At 44.8% G+C, this 17,014-nt stretch overlaps 1 protein-coding gene across 5 annotated transcripts in view; it reads left to right on the top strand.

Annotated features, from left to right (window-relative positions):
- The window catches only part of Tiam1 (TIAM Rac1 associated GEF 1), a 358,057-nt gene that overhangs the window by 117,418 nt on the left and 223,625 nt on the right, over positions 1 to 17,014 (top strand). The window contains exon 1 of one of the 5 annotated variants that reach the window (XM_031364346.1): positions 3,700 to 3,799. The exons of the other annotated variants lie outside the window; for them this stretch is intronic. The gene's annotated coding sequence lies outside the window, so the exon portion shown is untranslated. Of the gene's footprint in view, positions 1 to 3,699; positions 3,800 to 17,014 lie in introns of those variants that run through there. 5 annotated transcript variants of the gene reach the window in all.

Below are 17,014 nucleotides of genomic sequence, written 5' to 3'. Positions count from 1 at the left end.
CAGCTGGCCTGTCTGGTTTTTGTCTGCCTGAGGCTTCCTTAAAAATGGGTCTGAGCTTGTACCAAGCAGAAGAGTAGAAGTGCTGGGGTCTGGCTGGCACTGGACTGGCTTTATTCACTCTTTTGATAAAGTGGGATGGGATTTCTTTCTCAGGGGCATAAAGGCATGCTTAAGTGGGCATGGGGCAGGATGAGATGTATGGAAACAGCAAGAGATGCCGAAGCCAGGGCAAGAATTTACGGTTAGGGTATGTTAGGAAATGTCCAAGAGAAGCAGGAATTTGTATTGGTTATCTTGTTTCTTTTTCATGTCTTAAAAAATGTTTTGCCTGCTATTCATTCTTTCATTCATTCACCCACCCACCAATCTATGCATCCATCCATCCATCCATCCATCCATCAATCCATCCACCCATCTGTCTGTGTGTGCACATGTGTGCCACAGCCCGAAACAGAGTGTCACTGGGCAGCTTGTGGGCTTCAGCTCTCCTTTTCTAGCCTCTGGGTTCCAGAGATTAGACTGAGATCATCCAGCTTGGTGGCCAGTGGCTTTTCTTACTGAGCTGTCTGTCTAGGTGGGTCTCCTCTTACTTTTTAAAGGCACAGATGAAGTCATTTCCTAGTGCTGTCCAGTCTTGCTCACCTCACATAGAATCTGTTCTCCACATGACCAGCATGGAGCAAAGCTATCTGATTCAGTTGTATGTGTGTGTATTTAAATTGAATTTAATTATTATGATTTTTAAAAAGAGGGTCTCACTATGTGTTCTTGACTGTCCTGAAATTTACCATATAGACCAGGCTGACCTTGAACTCAACAGAGATATGGCTACCTCTACCCTGAATGCTGGGATCAAAAGTGTGCACTGCTTGTCTAGCTGTGTATGTGTCAATAATTTTGAAAAGAAATTAATTTCCTCTGTACAGAGCATGTGTAAAAGTTTTCCTTGTCATTGTCTCCTGAGCAGTACAGTGTGGCTGCTGTTTATGTACTCACTTTGTATTAGGTGCAAGAATGATCTAGAGAGAATTCAAAATGCACGATGTGGGTGGGGGGCAGAGAATGTGGGCAGATAATCTGCTGTTCCATAAGAACTTGAGCCTCCTTGGGTTTTGATGTCTGAGGACAGTTCTAGAACAAACCTCTCCCCTCCACAGATATGGAGGGACAACTGTGTTTATACCTGAGGCCAGTGCTTAGCAAAGGACAGCTGCAGGCTGCATCTACCTCGTTTTGGAAACAAAGTTTACCGTCCTGTGACTGCGTTCATTCCTTTATTTCCCAAACTGCTTTTGCGCTTTGGCAGAGCTGGGGCAGACCGATAGCACTGTCTTTTCCCTCTCTGGTGTCTTAGAGGAAGCTTGCAAACACGTTCTCCACAGCCACCTTTATTCACACAAAGAGTAAAGTCTGCGGCATCGACTTTGTTTAAAACTGTAGTTTTTCATATCATCTGCTCCTCTTCTTCCTTCCTCCCAGTCTCCCCTTTTCTTCCCTCTTGTCCGATTCCCCCTCCTCTTCCTCCTCCTCTTCCTCCTCCTCTTCCTCCCTATCTTCATGTTAGCATTTTAAAATGCAACCCTCAGCCCCTCCTTGGCACTCTCTGGGATATTTGCCGAAAGGTATTTTATGCTTCTCTCTTCACATTTGGGGGCATCTGGAGCGATGAGGTGAAAACTGGGGTTGGTTGGGTCCTCATCTAGGAGTGGGAAGCAGAGAGATCTCAGTAGTCTTGCCTGTGTGACAGCCTACCCCAGCTGCCAGGAGCAAATGTCCCTGAACTACTTTGCCCCACTGTTGTCTATAACTTATGACTGTTCAGGGGTTCTTTGTAATTTCTTCCCATGATGCTGTGGGCTGGTCCTTCCCGCTGTACAGTCCAGCTACTCCCATGCTTTTAGAAACCTGCTTCAGTTGCTATCAGCTACAGGACCCCATTGAGTAATTTCCCAGCCTGCTCGTGGAAGAGAACTCATGTTGACTGTTCAGTGTCCACCCCACCTTCATTCTCCAAGTCTCTGTTCTGACTCTGTCAAACAGTCCTGCCCTCAGCTGCCTTCCTTTCTCTCCTGCCCTCCTACCATGCTCACCCATCGGAATGCTGCTTCATTTCCCTGTCTGCCCTCTGGGGTGTGGGAGAAAGCTCAGGCCCCTCTTTCTTCAAGAAGTCCCCAGCCCTCCTAAAGCTTACAATAATAGCAACAACGCCCTTGCCCAACCCCAAAATCTCCTTCGTTCTTTGTCGAATCAGCGGGGCTCCCTGTGTGTGAAGGTTCTTCCGGGTTGTGTCTTCATCTGTTCTCTGTTGATATAACTGCATGCCACAGACTGGGTCACTCATAAGGAACTGTGTTTGCTTGCCTCAGTTCTGGGGAGAGCGTTGTGAGTTGAGGTGTCTCATGGAGCTCCTATGCCTCAGAGTATGGAAGAGGCATCTCAGCACAGGGCAGAGCAAGCATGCCAGCTTGAGTCTTTTTTCTTATAAAGCTACTGATCCCATCATGGAGACCTCATTTTCAAGATACTGTTCTATATTAACAATTCCCCAAGACTCCACCTTCACATACCTTACATATGTGAGTTGGAGGATTACATTTTCAGCACGTGAGTCTGGGGGAGGGGCATGTTCAAACCACAGTGCCATCCCTGGAGATCTGTGGCTTGCTGTCAAAGCTCATTGGTGTCCTTGTGGAACTAAGGTCATCTGGGCAGTGATGGCAGATGCCTGTTATTCAGCATAAGGGTAGCTTAGGAGGATTACCATAAAAGTAGGATTGCCCTGAGTTGGAGGCCAGCCTGGGCTACATACTGAGTTCCAGACCATCTTGGGCTACATAATAAGCTATGAGATTCAGACCCCACGTCCAACAACAGCAACAACAACAACACATGCACACATACACACCACACACACACACACACACACACACACACACACAGCCTCTCACATAAAAACAAATCTAAACTTGAAGGTAAAAACTGAAACTGATTGTATGTAAGGAATGGAATGTGGTCCTGTGATATTACTACTGTCTTGAGTTTTCTGGGTTCTTGGAAGGGTTAAGCTAGTGTAGCCAAAATTCCATTGAGCAATACTGTTGTAGAAGAGGATCATTAAAATCTAATTCCTCTGCATTTTGGGAAATTATTCACTATAAACAGGAAGCCTTTCAAAACCAAGGTTTGACTCATTGTAATTTTGAATTTTTCTAGCTGACTCAGTAGAGTTCTTCATTAAACATTTAAACTCTTACTTAGAGAAGAAGGTCACTCAAAGCCCCACCCCCAGGCTCTCCCCAGGTTCTTTCGAGTCACCATCCATGTCTGCCATCTCAGTATCAGGGTGGCTGTCTGATTTAAATTAGGGTGGCACAAATGTGAACATGGCAAACTTTGTATCCTTCTTTCTTTTTTTGTTTTGTAGCTGAAACTCAGTGTAAGATTTTGGACACAAATGTAGGGACAATTGGAATATAAACAAAAGAAAGTGGGGCAGTCAGGTGTAAAGCAGACTGGCTGGACCATGTAAGCTCTTAGAGTGTTCTGAGTGACCTGGGTGTGGTAGGAAAAGAAACCTTAGGGTACTTTTTTCTTTGTGTTTATAAAACAGTTTTTAAAAGATGTGTTTACTCCATGTGTATGTTTGCTTACACAAGTTTTTGTGTACCATGTAGATACAGGAATCCGCGGAGGTCAGAAGAGAGTGCCTGATCCTCTGGAACTAGAATTAGAGGCGGTTGGGGGACACTCTAGATGCCACCCTGAGGACTTAATGCTGAACAATATCTCCAGCTCCTTGGTGGGTTTTTTGTTGTTGATTGGTTCTTGTTTATTTTGTTGTTATTGTTTTTTGTTTTGTTTGTTTATCAAGACAGGGTTTCTCTGTGTAGCCCTGGCTGTCCTGGAACTCACTCTGTAGACCAGGCTGGCCTCCAACTCAGAAATCCTCCTGCCTCTGCCTCCCAATTGCTGGGATTAAAAGCATGCACCACCACTGCCCGACCTTAGTCCAGTGTTGAGAAGACCAGCACGTGCCACCATGGTTAGCTAAACACACATATATATTTAAGCCAAATATCTTTGCCCTAATTTCTGACTTTTCTATGTGTTTTGCTGTCAGGGCTTCAGGGATCCTGTCCTAAGTACAAATGTGGGGATCTTGAAAGCTCTCTCTTTACTTCTTGGTTTACATTAGGCAGGTCAATCCATCATTTAAAAAAAAAAAAAACAAAAAAACCAAAAAAACAAAAAACCAACTCATTTGGATTAATTTAAGAGCAAATGCCTCCTTTGCAAATCTTAGCCTTAGATTGAAGTTTGTTCCTGCTGGTTCTAGCCATTGACTTTCACTTGGCTTTAAGCAGACTGTGCAATCTACCAAGCACTGCCCCAGCCCCCATGATAGCTATAGCATCCGGCGAGGGAGCCTGATCTGCTGCAGAGCCTTTAGGGACTCACCACACTGACAGGTGGTTGGGATTGTAGCCAGGGCTTTTAGACTTGGTTTCATGTTTGGGTATCACCATCTGTGAACTCCATTGATAGTACGTAAATTAATAAAATGCTCTGTAAGCCTAGGGTGAGAGACTCTTGGGGTCCTGAGGAAAATCATAAGAAATAATATCATAGAACTCCAGGGTTCTTAACAGTGATTATAATTTTGGCTTCACACACACAGAGGTTTGGAATCATTTCATAAAACTGGCTTGAAAACCATGCACCAGGCTTGCTTTGTGTACTTGGCAACCTTTCAGACAACACAGGAACCTCTGATTCTCAGAGATGTCTCACACAGATCGTCTGTATGGGGTGGGGCCCTGCCCCCTCCTCCTTCTCCTAAGAGCTGCGATTCCCTGTCTCACTTGCAGGGTGTCAGTGGTGGGTGGTCATGGCACTGCCCTGAAGAGGACAGCAGGACTGTCTAGGAGTTTTTGTGTTATTTAGGGCGGTGGATGTGTGCGTAGGATTATCCACAGAAAAACTCTGACAGGGCAGGCTTTGTGTGAGACTGACTGTATTTGAACCTTTGGTGGTGGTGGTGATGATGATGATGATGATTTTTAAATGAAAGGTAGTTGAGGGTTGGGCCACTGGTGCCCCAAACATTTAGATTAGTTCCTCTTTGGATGGTACTGCCTGTGACTCCTAAACTTTGCTTCAGGTTTTAAGCTGTTTTGGATCAGGGATGTCAGCCTGGTCCAGGCCTCTGTGCCTCTACTTGGTACCATGTGGGTTCTTCTAGGATAGTGACTATACTTCCTTCTATCTTGGATTCACAGGATTTGGAATGCATGTGCTCAATGAAAGTTCATTACATTATTAACTAGAATAGATAAGTATATTGCCAGAGTTATAAGAGTGGATAGTTCACTTCCAAGTGCGTGGTATATGGTAGACACTGTTCTGAACCTTTGTACATACTAATTTATTTAATATGCATAAGAATCTTATGAGGCAGGATCCTAAGCCTATTATTATTTCAATTTTACAAACATAAACTTGCAGAGAACGTTTAAGCAATTTGCCAACAGCGACTCTGGTCATATATGGGGACATGCACATTAGCAGATGCTAGAATGATTTGAGGCTCCAACAATAGAGTTTTTTTTTTTTTATTCCACATCACTGCCCTGTAGTCCCTCCCCCAAGTTCTTAACCCAAGTTTTTTTTTTCTTTTTTTTTAACCTTTTTAAAAAATTAGATATTTTCTTTATTTACATGTCATATGATTTCTCCTTTCCCAGTTTCCCCTCCAAAAAACAAACAAATGAACAAACAGACAAAAACAAGAATAAACCTCTGTTGCCTCCCCTGTCCCCATGCTTTCCACCCCACCCTCTCCCACTTATTGGCCCTGGCATTCCCCTACACTGGGGCACAGAATCTTCACAGGTCCAAGGACCTCTCCTCCCATTGATGATCAACTTTGCAATCCTCTACTATACACATGCTGCCAGAACAATCAGTCCCACCATGTATATATAGTCCTTGGTTGGTGGTTGAGTCCCTGGGAGCTCTGAGGGTACTAGTTAGTTCATGTTATTGTTTGTCCTAAGGGGCTGCAAATCCTTCAGCTCCTTTGGTTCTTTCTCTAACTCCTTCATTGGGACCCTGTACTCAGTTCAATGGATGGCTGTGAGCCTCTACATCTGTATTAGTCAGGTACTGTCAGAGCCTTTCAGGAGATAGCTATATTAGGCTGGCTTGTCCTTCCTTCAGTCTCTGCTCCATAGTTAGTCTCTGCAACTCCTTCTGTGGGTATTTTGTTCCCCTTTTAAGAAGGAATTAAATGTCCACATTTTGGTCTTCCTTCTTCTTGAGTTCCTTGTGGTTTGTGGGTTGTTCTTCCTGTATTCCAAACTTCTGGGCTAATAACCACTTATCAGAGAGTGCATACCATGTGTGTTCTATTGTGATTGGGTTACCTCACTCAGGATGATATTTTCCAGATCCATCCATTTCCCTAAAAATTTCATAAATTCATTGTTTTTAATAGCTGAATAGTACTCCATTGTGTAGATGTACCACAATTTTTGTATCCATTCCTCTGTTGAGAGACATCTGTTAACCCAAGTTTTTAAAAGTTAGAACATTTTAGGAATACCTGAATGGGAACCTGCTCTAAAGAGAATGTTGAATCATCCGTATTCTCTGTCTCTATTGTCTCTGTCCTCTCTCTCTCTCTCTCCCCCTCTCTCCCTTTCTTTCTTTCTCTCCCCCTCTCTTCCTCCCTCTCTCTCTCCCTCTCCTTCTCTCTCACTCATTCAATATTTAAGATAAGATATTGCTCTCAATTTATGTTAGGTGACACTTGAGAAGGGGCAGGGAGCTGGTGTGTGTTTGTGAACACGTGAACACACACTCTGTGTAAATAATTGGTATTGCTCAAAGGAGGCTGGTCTCTGAGCAGAATTCAGGGGAGAGCTGTCTGTGAGTTTCCCTTGTGTTTTGAATTCCACAGGACCCCAGTTAATTAGTCTTCCCTAACATGGTAAATAGAGGTTTGCTGGAGTTAAATCCTAAGAAAATGGGGGTAAGGGTCTGAGATTGGGCTGACTTAGTTTTACACTCACATCGTGTTCCCTGGAGGGAGACGTTCTGGGGACAGGGTACGATGGCAGAGCCATGCCGGGAGCTGTGCATGGTGAGGTTAGAGCTGTGCATGGTGAGGTTAGAGCTGTGCATGGTGAGGTTAGAGCTGTGCATGGTGAGGTTAGGCTACACACACTGGCTTCTTGGACTCCTTGAGGAGTACATGAACCCTGAGGAAGGAACCACTTGGGTCTGCCTCTCAACATTGGGCTGGTGGGGTCTCTGGGTGGGGTCTCTGAATTGTGTCTGTAAGTTCTGAGGACCGGTATCAAAATAACCAACTCCAGTATCAAAATAGCCAACTCGTTAAGGGCAAGTGAAGTGGTGGGAATCAGAAATGCTGTGCAAAGTGATCAGTGTCCCAAGGGTTATCTTATTTTGTAATAATTATAGATTTAGAAGGAGTTGAAGAATAATACAAAGAAGTCCTGTGTATCCGTTCCCAGTGATGACAGCTTAAATACAATGTGTGATTAAAAACCAGGAAACATATTGTACAATACAAAATAAAAATATTGACCCCACTGGAACTTACCAGTTTTTGCAGACCTCTCCAGCCCTGTAATAGACTTGTAAATGGAAAGTGGTGCGAAATCTAAGCAGTGATTTTTGGTGAGCAGGAGAAACCCTGACTGAAATGCAATAAATATTTCACAGACAGATGGTTTTTGCATAGCACTGTTGGCCTGAGTGTTTCTAGCATGGCCGACAGTGGAGTGGAATGTGAAGACCAGCAGCTGAGATGTGGAGCACGGACCAAGAAGCCTGCTTGTTTTCATTTATGGTCTTGGAACTCTTTGTGGATATTATCTTCATTTTTTGTTGCCTTTCCAGAAGGAAGATATTTTCTAGAGATAGAGGGTAATTCAAGGTCGTCAGGTCATCCAAGCATCCGGAGCTCCTGAGGAAAGATAAACAGATTTTTTTTTCCTCTTTTTTTCTGGAGAGGCAGGGATTTTTGACTTATCAGATAAAAGGTACGGGTGACAGACACAAAGATCCTGATACAATTTCATGGTAACTTCAAGAGTGGATTTGTTTTAAAAATGATAGCATTGTATGAAATGGGCTAAGTGTCGATTGCCTGGCTTGCTGGTGATTAATTCTCCTGCCCTGGAGATCCTGCCACCCTTTGCCGAGGCTTCCAATTAGCCTCTGTCACTGTCTGCCCTGGATTTGAGCTATTTGTGGGAGTGCCTGTCTTCTTGGCTCAGTGAGGCATTCTTTGATGGCAGGGACTAGCTAAATAGTTTAAAAAAACCAAACAACCCTCCTCCTCCTTTCTCCCATTATCAAGTAAGATGCTCGGAGCGGCATGGACCACTTCCAAACTTGTCCTTGCCCCACCGTCACTTCTTCATGAATTTACCTGGGCATTGGCTTATAGGCTTATGTATTTGGAGTCAATAGGCTTCATTCATGATGGATGGTTGTCATTTTGGCTTGTTTTAAGTCCTTAGTCCAGTGGAAAAGCATTAAAAAACAGTCAGAGAACTTAATAGATCTTCTAAAAAAAAGTTGCTAAGTTTTTGTTTGTTTTTCCATGTAGTGCAGGACTGTTTTTTAAAGAAAAAGCACTTGCCTTCCGTGCTGAAGCTGCTAAGCTCTGGGGTGTTTACCTAAGGCTTTTCTTGTTCATCAGTGGCTGGCTGCCTTTGGGCATCCAGGTTTCAAGGCAGTTGGCAGTGGCCTGTGAATGTGACCTTCTCAGATTGCCATGCCACGTGTGGCCTTGTCTTTGGGGGACCTACAAGAAGATATATTTTTCAGACTTTTCTTTTCCCCATATGGAGGACTCAGAGGGGCAACAGCATGTCTTCCAGATGGCTTGGTTAGGGTACAAAGTGAACCAGCCCTGTCAAATGAATACCCAGAGAAATGGTGTTATTAAGGGAGCATGAGACATACCACGGATGGTCAGCAGTGTGAAGGAGTGGAGCGGGAAATCTGGAGGGACAGCATTGACTGCACACAGTCTGTGTGTTCTGCTGGTCTTGGCGGACTCTGCTTTTGCCCTGCCTTGGCCAGCTTTCTTCCTTGTCTCCTTGCCTCAGAGGTCTCATTACTCCCCAAACAGCTTAGACTTGGCACTGAAAGCTCTCGTCCGTTCTTCATGACCATTCCTCTAGATAAATGGCTTAGTCTCCTGGTGTCTCAGGCCCAGATTTCTAAGAAAGAATCTGGCTGTTGGCTGGAGAGATGGCTCAGCGGTTAGGAGCACTGACTGCTCTTCCAAAGGTCCTGAGATCAATCCCAGCAACCACATGGTGGCTTACAACCACCCGTAATGAGATCTGACACCCTCTTCTGGTGCGTCTGAAGACAGCTACAGTGTACTTACATATAATAAATAAAAATTAAAAAAAAAAAAAAAAGAATCTGGCTGTTTCTGGGATGAAGGAGGTATGTCTCCCCTCATGTGGGCTGAGACTGGCCTAGGCAGGCACACACACAGCAGAGGTGGTGAGAGCAATGGTTGGCTGGCGTGGCTACCCCGTTCCAAGAAAAGAACAATTTGCCATTGTTTATGTTTGGCTCTAGCCTGCATTGCAATGGCCTTGACTTGCTTGGCTTCTGTGTCTCCCCAGCCGTAGTCTCATCTGTAGCCAGTAGAAGGAAGAAACAGCGTTGATGCATTAGAATCTGTTTATAGATGATGACTTGATTAGTCCCGATACAGTCATTGGATGCATGACTCATCAGTGGATATTCAGTATTTAATTTAGAAAACACTTCAAGCCAGGTGTGGTGGTACACAGCTGAGGATCAGGAGTTCGAGTCCAGCTGGGCAACACAGCCAGATCTTGTCTAGTCTGGACTAGAGGATGGGAACTGTCAAGAGAGAAAAGAAGAAAGGAGAGAGAGGAGGGAGGGAGATACAGACAAGAAGGGCTTTAACCCGAACCTGCCTCTTTATATCCAATTGTTTACCTTTGGGATCTTAGCATTGACTTAAAAATACATGCGGTGGTGGTTTTGGAGGTCACTGGGTGACAGAAATACAGTTACAGAGTGGCAAAGGACGAAGACAAATGGACAAACCACAGACCCCTTTCCTGTCTAGCCTGCTGTATCTCCTGTTAGCTGAGTTCTTTGAATCTGTTTCTCACCCGAGTCAGTGAGTTTTTACAATCTAAGGTACTGTTCTGGGTCTAGGATCCAGGATCTATAAAGATCTTGCTTTCTGGACCTGTGTACTGTCATAGCTCTGTCTTCCAGTTTATATACCAAAAGGAGCAGCGAGCTTACATTTCCTTCCAATTCTGTCAAAACTTCGTTTCATTTGATAGCTAGGACCATGCGGCACACAGGTGGGGTTATCAGTCTTATAGTAGATGAGGGCTGATCAGGGTATACCCACCCTCACGAGCCACTGAGAATCAATAAAAATGCCAGCGTTTCCTCCAAAGCTCCAATTTTTAAGGCAAATCTTAAGTTAGCTTGTTTGCATTAGGGGAATAAATACAACTAGAGACAGATGTTTATGAGCTGGTGTCTTGGCTTTGATGGTCCGAGGTGAGAGGTTCTTGCCTGGGTAGGGGGCACTTCTGTTGTTTTTATGAACTCAAAGTTAAAAATCTTAATGGGTTTTAATGACCGTAAATGTTGTATTGAATTTCAGCTTGGGAGGTTTCAGGTAACACGCCTCCCTAATTGGTGTGTTTTCCTCATGGGCTATAATATATACCCAAGACACAAAATCTTCCAATTAAAAAAAAAAAAACCTTTGAATTTTGTAACTTTTACTCTGAGAAACATAAACTTTTGGGATCTTTTAGCCAAAGGAAAATATTTTATCCCTCCGTGGACCCAAACCCATCATTCTGCCAGCCAAAAAGAGTCATTTCCTTTCTCTGCCTTGGGGTTTGAAGTAATAATATATGCAATTAATCAATTTAGTTGACCTAACTAAGCTTTATTCTTTTAAGGGAAATACTAATAGATTGTTGTAATACTCTAAGTCCAAGCCATTCCAGTTTGAAATGGAACCAAGAATTTTACAATGCACTGGAGGGGATTTCAAGGAGGGAATCTCTCCTGCCTTGTAGATGTGGGATTTGTGTGTGTGTGTGTGTGTGTGTGTGTGTGTGTGTGTGTGTGTATGTGTGTATACACACAAGCATTTAAATTCTCATATATATATATATATATATATGAGTTGCTATATGAGCAACTACTGTCATAGCCTTATAACAATCAAGTCTGCCTTATGGAATTAACTCACCCTCTTAGTTCTGAGTGCCTTTGATTAAGTGGGAAGAGCATGGGGGGTGGGGAGGAAGAGATGTTGAGATTGACAGCGGTCTTCAGCATCAGTTAACAGGCTAAGTGGTCTAAGTGGTTAGCTTCATGGCCCCACACCACACAAACTTGTTCTCCCAAGTGGCCAATGCTCTTGTTATTTACATTGATACCCAGGAACCAAGCAAGCATTGTCCCACACTTGGACTGACAGGCTAATGGACTGACGAGCTGTGCCGCAAGGATGCTCAAGTTCTGCCTGTAGCTAGAATTTGGGGAAGACAGCATGTCTGTCATTGATCAGCGTATTTGGATGTTTGACATGGCTATCTCTGATTTTATTTTTAGTGGATTAAAATTACATGATTTTTTAAAAAATATACACCCTCACATGTCCCTTGATCGCACAAACCATTACTGTTACGTGGGAAACCAGGCCTGGTCTCCTTCTGGCTCACCTTCTTCTTAGTTGCTCATTCAGAGAGACAGCACAAAAAGTACGATTGTTTTAAAATTCTCCACGCCACCCTGAAAACAGGTGCTCTCTTTGTGAATTCAAGAGGGTGAACTCATGTGGTCATGTCAGCCTGTTTCAGCCCTGGTTCTGAGGAACAAAGGCGTGTTCTTTGCCTGGAAGATTGACGTTTGCTTGCAGAGATTAGGCACTTCCTGTGACCCGGGGTCTTAAGGCTGCTGCTGCTGAGGGAGAAGTCAAAGGGAAGCATAGTGAGGCCTGTGGGCTTGTGACTGCACAGGGGCAGGCCTAGGCTTGCTCAGGCCTTCTCCACTGCATTCCACAGCACAGCACTGAAGAGCCTCTACTTCCTTTGTTCTCCCTGAATGGCCAGTGTGGAGGCCTGGTGCCTCCATCCCTTCAGACCCTCTGTCCGCTTCTTCTGCCCTCCACCCCATTTACCGAGGGAAGCGGCCTGGCACCCTCACATTTCTGACTCCTGGAGTGGAATGAAAGGGCTCCTTTCTATAGAGAGAGGTTTGTTTCACACAGAACTGCCTTTGACAGGGAAGACAACCCCCCCACCCCCCAACAAACTGAGGACATAACGGGCTGGCACCGGGCCAGCGAGGGTGGCTGCGAACGGGAACAAGGTTTTATCATGTCTTCACCCTGTCAGCTCCTTTATGGCAGGGTGTCTTGGGTGAGTTCAAGCAGAGCGCTCTGGTCAGTCTGATTGTAATCCTGTAGATTAGACACCACGAGGGTCTGAGGCTTGCAGGCAATTAACAAAACTGTCCCAACAAATGGGAAGGACAGTTCCGAAGTGGCGCCAAGAAGGCGTTTAATTTATACACAACTGTGCTATACAAGTGCACAGCATCTTGCCAGCATTTTCTTTGTCTAAACTTTCAGGGGAAAGAGAGTAGATGGTGTGGTTTGTGGTTTATTTTAGAGAAGATGGGATTGACTCTCTGAACTCTTCTTTTTATTCTTGAAGAAAAAGAAAAAGCAACCCGGAGCAAGCCTAACCCGATGTGACTTGGTCATCTTGAGTGGCACGCATGGAGGAGTTGCTATATTATCATGTACTTTTCTGGACTTTTTTTTTTCCAGAAGAGAAGAATGAAAGGAGAAGGGCTTAAGGAAAGCAGAAAGCAATCTGAAGTAACAATGCCTTCAAAACGCTCTTACCTTTGTGTGGGGTGTGTGTACATGGAAGTCGCAGAACTACTTGTTGGAGCCAGTTTTCTCCTTCTACCCTGTGGGTCCTGGGATTTGATCTCAGGCAGTTGGGTTTGGTGACAGACCTCTTTACTACTGAGCCATCTCAAGAGCCTAATATTGCCTTTTGATAAGAAAGAATGGTTCTTGCCAGTCTTGAGTTTTTTAGACAAGCCAGCTACTTTGCCTTAGTCTGTTAGAGCATGAGATCCGTGAACTCCCATGCTGTTCCTCCCTTAGGTGGCATCTACTCCGTGAAGGATAGCTCAACATTTTTATTTCTTTTCCTGGATGGATCACATTATAGATCTGTAGTTGTATTGAAGACAAACCTTCATTGCTACCTTGGAAGCCTTAATCTAGGTCTTGCTGGATACAGCCTCAGGCCGTCGTGCCTGAACACAACCTGTGGATGCCTTTAAAGCTGGTCTTATTTATGGACACCCAGGTCAGAGCTGTTTTCAGGGAATCAGATTGACAAGTCCCGGCTTGTGTCAGTTACTTTTCTAAAAGTTGCTGAGATAAAATACCATGACTCAAAGCAGCTTAGTGAAGAAGGAGTTCATTTTGGTTTATTGTTCCAAGGAATGGTCCACAGAAGGTGGCCTGAGCAGGAAGCTGAGAGAATTGGAAGAGGGTGAGGATTTAAACCCCAGTCTGCTATGTCTGTCCTCTAGCAGACTGTGTGAATCCTCGAGGTTCCATAACCTTCACAAACAGCGCCACTGACTGGGGACCAAGAGTGTGGCAAGAGGCCGAGCACCGAGGGCTGCTGGGATTTCTATTTCAGATAGACCAGGCTGGGACTATTTCTCTGAGAAAGTATGACCTTGAGGTCTACACAGAGATGGGGAGCAGGCTTCCTCTCCACCATTTCACACTGAACTCTGCAGAAAGAACATTCCAGGCTGGAGGAACCATAAATAGTGGAAAGGAAAGTGGGGATGGCGCTAGGACTACAGGCAGGAGGGAGACTCGACCACCAAATGATCCCCTCCACTGCTCCTCAGAGATGGCTAGACATGTTTTGCAGAGGAGATGGGAAATGAGGGTGCATCTGTTACTTTGATTACAATTCCTTTCATATTATAATTAACTGCTAACTGTAATTATAGGACTTCCTCTAATTTAGTTTAGCACTCTGGGGACCTCTATTAGCCTATATCCCAATCAATTTCACAGCCATTAAGGGAGAAATGCCATGCTCCTGTTGAATTTTAAATCCAGTGGGAGTCTGTTCCTCCTATTTGCTAGCCAGCCTGCCTTTCTCACAGATCTGAGGCAGGTATACTATGTCCAACCAGTTTATGCCTGACATGCTGTCTCATGTATGTTGCATGTTGGTTCCTAATTAGGGCAGAGTTTCATAGATACTTGTTAATGAATTCCAGGCCTTCCTTAGTAACCTCCCCAGTTCAGTGCAACAGCAAGTTTTACCTAACAGCCAAGGGAGCGCCACGCCTCCCCCCCAGAATTGATGTTGAAGTCAGTGTTTATTCTCTGTCTGGCACCTGGTACCTCCCTCGTGGCCTCTGCTAATGGTCATTTATTTTTTTCTCAGTTGGTCAGGATATTCCATTCTCCCGTTGTGGGGAACCCTGGGCTGGGCCACCATTGTGCCTCTTTGGCGCATCTGATGGTTTGCTGAGTTTAGGTACCCTCTGCCCAAGGGCACCTTTTGTTCAGTTTTACATGCTGACGGGCTGAAAACTGCCATGTTTCCATCCTTGCTGCTGTGGCCCGTGCTCCCACTGACCCAGGAGACTGGCTGCCTGGAGACATACGGAGGCCAAGTGCCACCTCACTAAAAGTGGCCTGGCTAACTGCGGAGGCATCTCTAGCCATGTTGCCCATTTTGAATGAAGGCTGTAGCAGGTGATAGGCAGCCCAACTCAGAAGAAGCCAAGGCTCCGGAACAGGGAGGAGGAGGTTGTAGTGGGCCCGGCAAGCTGATGCACTCACACAGCGTGTTTAGAGGCCGTTTTGGTTCATCTTAAGCTGAGAGTTCCCATTCCCCTCTAACCTGTGACCCCTACTACCTACTCCCTGTATCAGAGCACTACCATTGTTCGCCTGCCTTTTCCCCGAAAGGTCACAGTTCACATTGGGTTCCTCCGATGGTGTTGGGACTTGAGAGGATCACCATCATACAAATCTACCATCATACAAATTGCCCCCAACTTACGGTGGTTTGACTTGGGGCCTTTTTTGGTTGACTGGTTTTTACCTTTTGGATGGCATGGGAGTGATTTGTACTTAGTAAAAACAATTTCACATTTCAGCTTTGGGTCTTTTTCCCCAGGCTGTCCATGCCATGCCCACGCCACCAGTGCTGTTGAGCGGCAGCAGAGCCTCGTGGGAAATTATCAGTGCTGTGTTGAATAGGTTACATGGCATATTCAATATCTTATTATAAATTATGTGCTGTGCTGGATTGGTGTACTCTGCTTTAGACAGATGCAAATGGCAGGAGCACTGTTGATTGACATAGGCCAGGAGACGCCATGGCGTGGAGTGGTGTAGGTGTGGTAGGTGTGCTTGGAGCTCATGGTGCTTTCAGTTTCTGAAGAGCTTTTTAGGATATAAGCCTACTGTAAGCCAAGGAGCACCTGCGGTATGTGGAATTAATTTCCCCACCCTAAGAGTCCTCCATGCTCCCTAAACGTCCTCCGTGCTCCACTTATGCATTGCCTGCCCTCTGCCGCTGTCACCCTCTGGTCTTTTAGTGCTTTTGTCATTTGACTTTTTCTACCACACCATAGATTGGAATCATATGGCACACAGCCTTCTTCCAGTAATGTGCCCTGAACATTCTTCCATGTTTTTCTGTGGTATTTATTTTTGGGTCTGAATAATATTATGTTTGTTGTGTGATGTACACGGTTCATTTGTCTTGTCTGAGCTGTTTATGTTATAGGCATGCACTACCATACCCGGCTCCTGAAGGACATTGCAGCTGCTTCCAAGTTTGTAAAATTATGAGTAAGGCTGCTTTAAGTATTCATTTTTTGGAGTTTTGAATGAACATGATATAAAGATATATTTGTATGTGACATATATTTTATAAGGGGTTCCCCCCTTCTGATTACGAGAAAGCATATGTTCAAATGTATAACATTTGGAAAATATAAAAAGAGGAATTTTTAAACAATCTGTACAAGCCTATTTATTAATTTTATGTAACAAAATATGTGAAACCAAAACCCTCCTGGAAATGTAGGACATATGGTTATTATATATTATTACAGTTGGTAGTGAAAAGAAGAAAGGTTTAGGGCATTCCAAATGCTGGTTCTGTTTCTATTAAAACTGCCTAAGTGGCTTTTTATGATACTCAACATTCAAACAAATGCTGCCAGCTCTACAGAGTGGCTCACCGAGGTACCAGCGTTCTTCCTTTACAAAGTGCAGCTATGCAGCAGTGGTGCATGGTGCCAGTGGAAGGGCTCCTGGCCATCGGTGTGGGACTGGACAGTCTAGGGCCCACCTGGGTATGCTGGCAGAGTGTGGAGAGCGTTCTCGCATGGAGGAGTTCTGCTCACCCTGTGAGCTGGCCCACACACCAGATGCTTTTCGCTTCTCGTTTTTCACGTGCTCACAAAACCTAACTCCAGTGAAAATTATATTCTGGGAATTGCATGTGCCTAGCAAATTAAAAAAAAAAAAATCCATTATTTCTCTCTGATGGAAGAAAGCAGGTCTGAGAGCAAAGACAGCTCCTGCAACCCAAACTGCGGCCTCTGGATACAGGAGAGCAGTATGCTGCTGACCCTGCTGTGACAGACTTGTGGACAGATGACTTGGATGTGGGTACTGGATCCCAGCTACTCCAGCAAACATGTTCAGTAGACATCTGCTTATCCTCATGGACTCCTTTCAAAGTATGGTTGGTGCTACTGCTGATGAGTGCCGGTCAGGGCCCCGTTTCCCCAGAAGAAGGAATTGGGTCCCTTCTTCTTCCCTTCCCTTCCCTTCCCTTCCCTTCCCTTCCCTTCCCTTCCC

This window comes from Mastomys coucha, unplaced genomic scaffold (assembly GCF_008632895.1).
Source record: "Mastomys coucha isolate ucsf_1 unplaced genomic scaffold, UCSF_Mcou_1 pScaffold12, whole genome shotgun sequence".
Taxonomy (NCBI): domain Eukaryota; kingdom Metazoa; phylum Chordata; class Mammalia; order Rodentia; family Muridae; genus Mastomys; species Mastomys coucha.
Note: the sequence above shows the minus strand (reverse complement) of the source record. Positions and strands in the feature narration are given on the sequence as shown.